The sequence below is a fragment of the Rattus norvegicus genome, chromosome 14 (genome assembly GCF_021556685.1).
Source record: "Rattus norvegicus strain SHRSP/BbbUtx chromosome 14, alternate assembly SHRSP_T2T, whole genome shotgun sequence".
Lineage (NCBI taxonomy): Eukaryota > Metazoa > Chordata > Mammalia > Rodentia > Muridae > Rattus > Rattus norvegicus.
Window position 1 is genome coordinate 93,722,514 of NC_141547.1, and position 9,371 is coordinate 93,731,884.

The 9,371-nt window shown below is 36.1% G+C and overlaps 1 pseudogene; it reads left to right on the forward strand.

Moving 5' to 3' along the window:
• The first annotated feature begins 5,068 nt into the window (after positions 1-5,068).
• LOC120096789 (small nucleolar RNA SNORA44) lies at positions 5,069-5,174 on the forward strand (annotated as a pseudogene).
• Positions 5,175-9,371: the final 4,197 nt, after the last annotated feature.

Sequence of the window (9,371 nt, forward strand, 5' to 3'; positions counted from 1 at the left end):
GCTCTTTTGTTACTGGGTCAGTCTCTGGGAGATTCCAAGTGTCTAGGTTAGGTGACACTTTTGGTCTACTTGTGGAGTCCCTATCCCCTTCAGGTCTCTCAATTCTTCCTCCAATTCTTCCACAAGATTCTGCAAGTTCTACCTAATGTTTGCCTATGAGTCTCTGCATCTGTTGCTCTCAGAGGTGGAGCTCTCAGAGGATAATTTTGCTAAGACCTGTCTATAAGCTGTGGGCTTATATATTTCTGGACCCACTTTAATAAGGGTTCTTAAATGCTTCAAATTTCCTTATAGTCCACTGATCAAACGTAGGAAGGAGGATCGGTTAATAGGAAAAGGGTGATGTAGAACTTTTTTAAACTAGTTGTTTGGAGTGATTCTAATCTTTGTTTTAACGAGTCTGCAGTGCAGTTCAGTAGTCTCAGGATACCAGCTGTGCAGTTCACTGCTATCACCAAGCATGGATCAATGGGAACAGTCAGGTCCAGAAGAAGCTATGAGGCTGTGGCAATTGGCGTGCATCCAGGGAAGTTGCGAGCACCTGCCTGAATGTCACCAGAAGCTCTTTGGTGAAGTCATTGGCAAAAACAAAAATAAAATACCAAACAAACAAAAACAAAAGCAAACAAACAAAAAGCAAAACAAAAAACAAAACAAAACAAAACAAAATAAAAAAAAAACAGAAACAAGGTGAACTAGTGTTAGATAATCATTAGCAAAGACCAGCCTCTGTAAAGACCAACCATGATCAGAATCAGTGAAACCCAATGATGACCAGAAAATAATTACGAGGCAAATTGGTGTAATAACCTTTTCAACTGTCTGCTTGGCTATACTTATACTCTTCCCAAATATCACATATCTCCTCAAGCAACCACTAGCGCAAAACAACACTTGCCCTTTTACCAGACCACTTAAAAAAAATCAAAAAAACAAAACAAAACAAAACAAAACAAAACCCAGCATGTGTCTGTTCTAAACAAAACATTATCTTATGTGTCAGCTTCCGCAAAACATCCTTTCACATATGTCTGCTTCAGCAAAATACTCTTTCACCTATATCTGTGTCAGGAAAACAATCATTCACTTGTCTTCCTCAGCAAAACATCATATGACATAACTGAGTTTACAAATAAATCAAAATTTTCTATTTTTGCAAGCATAAGAGAGTATCATTAATAGTGCCCATGGGATGGGTCTCAAGTTTAGACGGTCATTATTTGGCCATTCCACCATGTTCTGCTCCATCTTTGTCCCTGCATATTTTGTACACGCTCAGAACAAATTTTCAGTCAAATATTTGTGGCTTGGTGTTCTTATATCTCCACTGAAAATCCTGTCTGGCAAAAGAAAGTGGATCCTCACCCTTCTCAGAAAAGAAGGGGAGGTGGGAGAAACTATGTGAGTGAGGACCAGAAGGAGGGGGGTGTTTCAATTAGGATATAAAGTGAATATATTAATTAATCACTTAATTAATTAATAAAGAAGCTTAGATGTATGTAAGCATCTATAAATGAAAAAAAAAGTATATTTAATTCTCTGTATAACAAGACTATGCTAAGACTAAGACAGCTTGAATTTTTCACAAAATAGCAAAGACAAGGACAAACCTGAAACACCTAGATAACTCACAGGAGTCTGAATAAGTTGCATAAGACATGCAAATGTTGATACTTTGATATTATAAATTAATCAATAATGCATTAAGTTATCCAAGGTCAAAGTTCAAAGCATTACTTCAAGCTGAAATCAATGATAACCTCTTGAGTTTTTGATCTGTTCTTGGTAGCACGAGTTCTAGACTAAAAGAATGAAAACCCATACATAATAATGATTTATTTAAAAGTGTTGGATTTTGCCCAAATTTATCTAAATATTATGCAAATGTTTTTAAGTACCACACACATAATTGACCTTCTGGGTGTTTAACAATAATTAAAGACCATTGTTATTGTTGTCAAGAGGATTTAAAGGAATGGAATTTTGACATACTTATTTAATCATGATTAATAAAAACTACGGAGTCCTCAAAAAAGTTTTCAACCTCTGGTGAGTTAGATATTCTCTCTTTTTAAAATATTTTATTGGATATTTTATGTATTTCCATTTCAAATATTATCCCCTTCCCTGATTTTCCCCTTCTCCCATTCCCCCTTCCCCCTGCTTCTACGAAGAATCTTCCACTCCCACCCACTCACTTCCACTTCAACATCCTGACATTCTACTACACTGGGACATATTGAGTCTTCACAGGACCAAAGGGAGACTATGGAGTTCAAACAATAACCTGTGTACATTCTGCAAAGAGAAACATCAATATAGTGGGAAAAACCCCCAATCCTAGCAAGAAAAGAAGTTCAACATTGCCATATTTTATTCAAAACAGATAGAATATTTAGTAAAAAAAAAAAGAGAGAATGTCTTAAGGAGCCCAAGTCACTCTGAGAAATAACCTTAACATAAAAAAGAAAAAAGGAAGAAATACTATTTTAAAAACTACCTTTCATCAAGAGCCTTTTTATAAGAAAAATGTTTCTAAGATATAGATGTCATGATTTTTATTCAATTTCAACATTGCAGCATCTATGAGGAAGCAGCAAATGAAGGAAACAGGCTCACTATTGTTTTAATCTTCAAGGCAAGTGATGGTTAAATATATTCTCTCCATACATGGAAGTTACTTTTGAAGACCTTCCCACAGTTCTTATCATCATTCCAACAGATATGGCAGTAAGTGAAAAGGAATACTCGATTCAACAATCTTAAGTCTTAAAGACTAGACAGAAAAAAAGCAGTCTAATGGATACATAATCTTTTGAGACTATTGAAAAATACATATATCACTAGGTAATAGCCCATCCTTTTGGGCACACTTCTGAAAATCAACAAAGATATACTAACTTGTAGTTATATTATATAGAAAAATAGATGTTTTCATTCTTAATAATGATCTTATAATGATTTCTAAAATTATACTACTAGTTATTAAGCCTTTATAATAAGACAACTATATTAGGCTCCTATCGGTATGCACTTTTTATCATTTGCATAGTGTCTGTGTTTGGTGACTATATATGGGATGGACCCTCAGGTGGGGCAGTCTCTGGATAGCCTTTCCTTCAGTCTCTGTTCTACACTTTTCTCTGTATTTCTTCCTGTGAGTATTTTGTTCACCCTTCTAAGAAGGACCGAAACATCTACATTTTGCTCATTCTTCTCTTTGAGCTTCACGTTATCTATAAATTATACCTTGGGTATTCCAAGTTTTTGGGCTAATATCCACTTATCAGTGAGTGCATACCATATGTGATCTTTTGTGATTTGGTTACCTCCATCTAGTTCCAACCATTTGACTACTGATTACATGAAGTCATTGTTTTTAATAGCAGAGTAGAAATTAAAGACTTTTTAGAATTTTATGGAATTCTCTTATTAGGTTTTAAATCCTTATTTCCAACAGCCATTTAGGAAAGACTAAAATCTATTAGGTGATCTTCCTGGGATAATTTCACCATGTACTGTAAAACATGAAATGGGCTCTTTTCATACAAGATCAAAAGGGACTCCATTTTAGGAACAATTCCTGATCATAATATGCCTTTCCTAATATATATATCTTCCTTTGTATCCTTGGAATTTTTGGTAGCCAAGGCAAGAACTTTGCACGTTGTTTGGGAAGAAAAGGATTAAGCCAAGAGAGTGGGTTCTCAAGGAGTTCTCACCAAACCACCAAATAGGATGGACAAATTTGGGTTTAAAAATGACTTTCTCAATCCCTTGGAACAATCTCAGGTCAATGGATCTTTCTGAAGACCAGTGGGGCTTGATAATGGGCCGTTCTGACCTGCAGAATGTAGTCAATTTATCTTGACTCAGGGAGCAGAGGTCATCCATCTGTCTAGGAAAAAAGGCCTTGAATCTGTATCTATGCCTGGTTTTGGTTAGGACTGACATGTCTGGGTGCCATGGAGGCCCTGGGGCCAGTAGATATTCTCAGTCTTGATTTGGGGCAGATGTGAGCTCAGAGAACTAATAGATGCTCACTATTCCAGAGGAAAAGTTTATGTGTCACAGAGAGTTCTTTTTTATGAGTGTCACTTTTGTTTGTTTCTTGTTTCTGCCCAATAGAGAGGAAGAGTTACATTTGTGGTTTTATGTGTTTTATTTGTGTTTCTCCTTTCATGATGACTTTGTTCAGATGATTTTAATTACATATTAACAGTTGACAGGCACTCTCAACCTCTATATAATTGCTTCTCAGTCATTTTAAAGATGTTAAAACTATGGGGTGGTGGTGGTGGTAGTGGTGGTGGTGGTGGTGGTGGTGGTGGTGGTGGTGGTGGTGGTGGTGGTGGTGGTGTTTCTTAGCTGGCAAGCATCTAATTGGGATGCTACTATGGCTTTTTAGCATAATTGGTTTGTGCTGGAAGTCAGACCATAAATTTAACTTCTGCTACCCTCTGCATTGGTGGTTTTGAGTCAAGGGCAGTCTTCTAACCTAAGGGTGAAGATTTGTTGGGGGAGTAACCAGGGAACTTGAGTTAGACACAGCTCTTAATAGAGGAATAACCAAGAGACCTAGGTCTTGTTGCGGGGGTAAATTGGAAACTAATGCTAGGTACTGGCCTGGTAATTTACTTGAGTTCAAACTTAGGTCAGGTTCTCTAAAATTGTATTCTGTAAGATTTGGTTTCTCAAGAACTCATTTTTTAATCCAGAAAAATAAGTTCTTTCTGCTCTGGTACTTGGGCTTTTGTTCCATATGCAAATGTAAGGAAGCAGATGTGTGTCTGTGTAAGTATGTATGTTGACTAGATAGATTGTTGGGCTCAACAAATAAGTATGTATGTGTGAAACTCTGTATGGTTACATATATTTACTTGTGTAAAGTTCTTTCCTTCTGCCAGTGTTGCTCTCCTCTCCTGGTTCAATAGAAGTTTATTGCTCCAAACTTCTCTAGACTAGCAAGCTAGAGGAGAGGGCAAGAAGAAACCCTTAGAATTTAATCTTTTAGTTAGCCCCTTGATGTTAGGCTACAGGTGTTAATCACTCAAGCAAGAAATTTTTACTGCTCATAGCCATGGGATCTCCAACTGCATGCCAGAGTAACGGAGAGACTTTGACAGCCCAGGTTATCACAGTGCCTGCTGTTGCCACTCAGCTCTCCTATATGTTTTTCCCCTGGAGTTATGAGCTGCCTGTCCTTCTGTCCTGTGGTATTCACAACAAACTTTCCTTCTGCAGTGTGCACTTGGGCGGTTCTTGGAAGAGTGAGGAGACAGCCTGTCAGCCTCTGCTCATTAACCTAAGGACCATGTGACCAGTGAGGTGGCCATCTTGTGATTTGGTCTGCATTATTTGTTGGAAAAATGCCACAAGAAGATCACACTGGGATTTAGAAGTTTCTGGCTAATACTTAGCCAGGTAGCCTTTTGTGGCCAGATTGGTCTACAAAGAGAAACAGCATTTTGGAAAAGTGAAATACCTTTGTAACCTAACATGCAATTGGTTCAATAAAGACTTCAAATTTCAAAAAAAAAAAAAAGAAATTTTTAACCTCAGAATAAGCAAGAAAAAATTTTTATGTTATTTTAGAAGCCAGGAGCATCAGTAGTCTGTATAATTGCAGAGTTTAAAAGCCAGAGATCATCAGTCTTTAAAACTACATTTGGAGACCATCCGTCTTTAAAGCTATCTCTACATCCAATACTGGTTCCTGCTTCAACCCATTCCAGGACTGGCACCACATTATTTCCTTAATTATGCATTATTGATATTAGTGCTCCATGCTCTCTCTCTCTCTCTCTCTCTCTCTCTCTCTCTCTCTCTCTCTCTCTCTGTATGTGTGTGTGTGTGTGTGTGCGCGCATGTGTGTGTGTGTGCGCATAGGTTTGTGTGTGATTAAATTTGTTAGAGCTTTTTAATTCTATTTTCATTTATTCATTTAAAATTGTATTTATATTCATGTTCTAAAGTTGCGTTTACCAAAAGAAACAACTTTTTGCTGCAGATTTATATTTATTTTGATAATTTATAAAGTATTTTATTTATATTATTCTTACTATTTATGCATACAAAGAACTCATAGAGGATGCTAGCTTCCTATATTTCTAGATATCACTTTATTTCATTAAAACATTCACAAATTATATTTTTCTTACAATAGCTGTTTCAAAATATCTTACAGGAAGATATATTGATTAATTTATAGTATTTTAATTGTATATGGAAATGTTATATATAATCAAAAACATGTGCTTAACAGCTAGACCTTGTAGCACATACCTGTAATCCTACCATTCAGGAAATTATTGTAGTAAGATTATTAATTACATTTTTGAGTTGAGTCTGGACCGTATAATGAATATCAGGTATGATGGCGTGGATGAGAAATGTTTTCCTTAGAATGAAGTATTAACAATTGTTCTCTTGTTGACAGTTATATGTTGGCAGGTTATGGAATCTTCAGAGATTCAGGCTTCCTAGAGCAAATACAATCATCGAAAGTGAGTTTTGAGAGTTTATAACCTTGACCCACTTCTAGCTCAATGTTTGCTTTGTATTTACAGTTGAGATTTCTGTTTCCTGATCAGACTACTTATACCCTCCCCTGACATTATGTACGTTCTGTCTAGAATGGTAAGCCAAAATAAACTTTCCTCCATGGCTTTTGGTCATGGTATTTTAGGACAAGTACTTAATAGATCAAGCATCTCAGGTCCGAAAACTTCCCACTTCTTCCTCCTCTGTGCTGGGGCTGAAGGTGTATATGCCTAGCTTCTAGTTATTTATCATTTTAAATTAAATATTCATATAGATAGTTTCCAATGCTCCAATACTGAGCCTTATATTATTTTAAATCCAACGGTTCTCAACAGATTTATGAACTAAAAACATCTGTTATATTAATTTGTACATCTTTGGTGCCATTTTAGATACATTTCTTAGTAATTCAGTTCTAAATAAGGCAAACTAAATTAGCTTTCTAGATGGAGTTATTTAGTGGACCATATGTTAATATATCTTTCAATTAAATAATAGTTTTTATTTAAGTAGAGTAAAACCTGGTACTTCTTCCTTCAATTTTAATGAAATAACAGATTCAATTTATTTTTAAGTGATTTTTAATTCTCATATCAAACTATGCTAACCACATCGAGCACCATTTCCTGGTTTCATTATAAGAGTCCTGACCTTCGTGTATGTAATCTTCATCATAGAAGATATGGGATTTGCTTATGTAATTTTAAGGTATTTTAATTTTAATTTCATAATTTGAGGAACATTTTTGAGTATTTCAGAAAGTCCCCTAGCCTGTGATTACTGATGAAATTATAAACCACCATTGGGGGCTGGAGAGATGGCTCAGTGGTTAAGAGCATTGACTGCTCTTCCAGAGGTCCTGAGTTCAATTCCCAGCAACTACATGTTGGCTCACAACCATCAGTAAATGGATCTGATGCCCTCTTCTGGTGTGTCTGAAGACAGCGACAGTGTACTTATATACATAAAATAAATAGATCTTTAAAAAAAAGAGAACAAAACCAAACAAAGAAAAACATATTTAAAAAAAAAACCACCATTGGAACTTTATTGCTGGGAACCAAATTATCATGATGAAAATTATTGCTTAATCCTCATCACAATGTTTGATAAATTGTAAGGGTGGAGAAATGAAACTCTCACAGTGGTCATACAGTTTCTGTCAGGCACCTTGCAAACTTTTCTTCTCACTAATCTTTATTGCCAAAACTATAGCTTGATCATATTAGGCTAACAGAAAATATATGTGCCAAAAGAGGTATTTGAATCAGGAAATGATATCCTTCAAGTCTGTAGCCCTCTAAAGCCATACATTACTTTTACTCAGATATTCTACTTATTTATTTTAATGTATTAAAACTAATTCTAGTAATATGGGATTCTTGCCATTCCCAGAAGGTGGGAGAAGGTTAGGAATACCAGTAGAGATGTTTTTAATTGACTTCTTTTGTAAAATATGTTATTTCCTTTTCTAATATTTTCTTGCATATTAGCCAATTATAGTTGTGTATAGTTATGGCAAACAAGGTGGTATGGTAATAGAAATTGCAATGACCCAATAATGTTATGTAACATTTTGTTTTTGTCTCTCCTTAAAAATTTTACTGACTTATTAGAGCCCTTAATAACATAACTTTCAAATCATAAATTCCTCTTGTGTAAGCAGGATTTTGAATAACGTGAAAGAAAACTTCCCACAACTCTTGGTAACTGCTCTGTTAGCTTTTGTTGTTTTATTCAGGAAAACATGAGATTGTAATTTTATCAAATTGCTAAATGTCTATTTTGTACTATTTCTTCCTACATAATGTTTCTCTTGAAACAACTCAAAATATTCACAATTGCTTGGCCTTCTAATTAATTTCTCTAAGCTACTAGATCTATGCATATGTAGTATGCATATTTCTTACTTATCTAATTAGATTAAGAGCTTTCATTTCTTGTCCAATATTTTAACACAGTTTATAACATTAAAGATGGGAAGAAAAAAGAGAAATGTGTTCTTTACAGTCAGTTTCTTTTCTTTTTTCCTTTTGAATGGTTACTTTATTTGTTTACATTTCAAATGTTACCCCATTTCCCAGTTTTCCCTCCACAAACCTCCTATGCAATTCCCCCTCCCTGCTTCTATGAGATTGTTCCCCTATGAACCCACTTCAGTCTCAATGCTCTAGCCCACACTGGAGCATCAAGCTTTCACAGAACCAAGGGCCTCCCCTCCCATTGATGTCTGATACCATCATCCTCTTCTCCATATGCAGCTGAAGTCTTGGGTCCCTTTGTGGGTACTATTTGGTTGGGTGTTTAGTCTCTCGGAGCTCTGAGAGGTTTGGTTGGTTGATATTTTTCTTCCTATGGGAATGCAAACACTTTCAGCTCCTTCATGTCTTCCCCTAACTCCTCCGTTGGGATCCCCTTGCTCAGTCTGATGATTGGCTTTCAGCATTTGTATTTGTACTCACTAGGTTCTGGCAGAGCATCTCAGGAGACAACTATATCATGCTGCTCTCAGCAAGCACTTGTTGGAATCAGCCAATAGTGTCTGGGTTTGGTGTTTGCATTGGGACAGATCCCAAGGTGTGGCAGTCTCTGAATGGCCTTTCCTTCAGTCTCTGTTCCACTCTTTGTCCCTGTATTTTCTTTAGACAAGAGCAATTCTGAGTTAAAATTTTGGAGATGGGGGCGTGTCCCCATGCCTCACCATGTGTAACATTTGGATAAGGTCTCTACAGCTTTTCTTTCCGCTTTGTTGGTTGACAAGACCCATGCCACCACGGTAACAAGAACTGGGCCTGCAAAATTTAAGAAAAATAACATATACTTGGGTC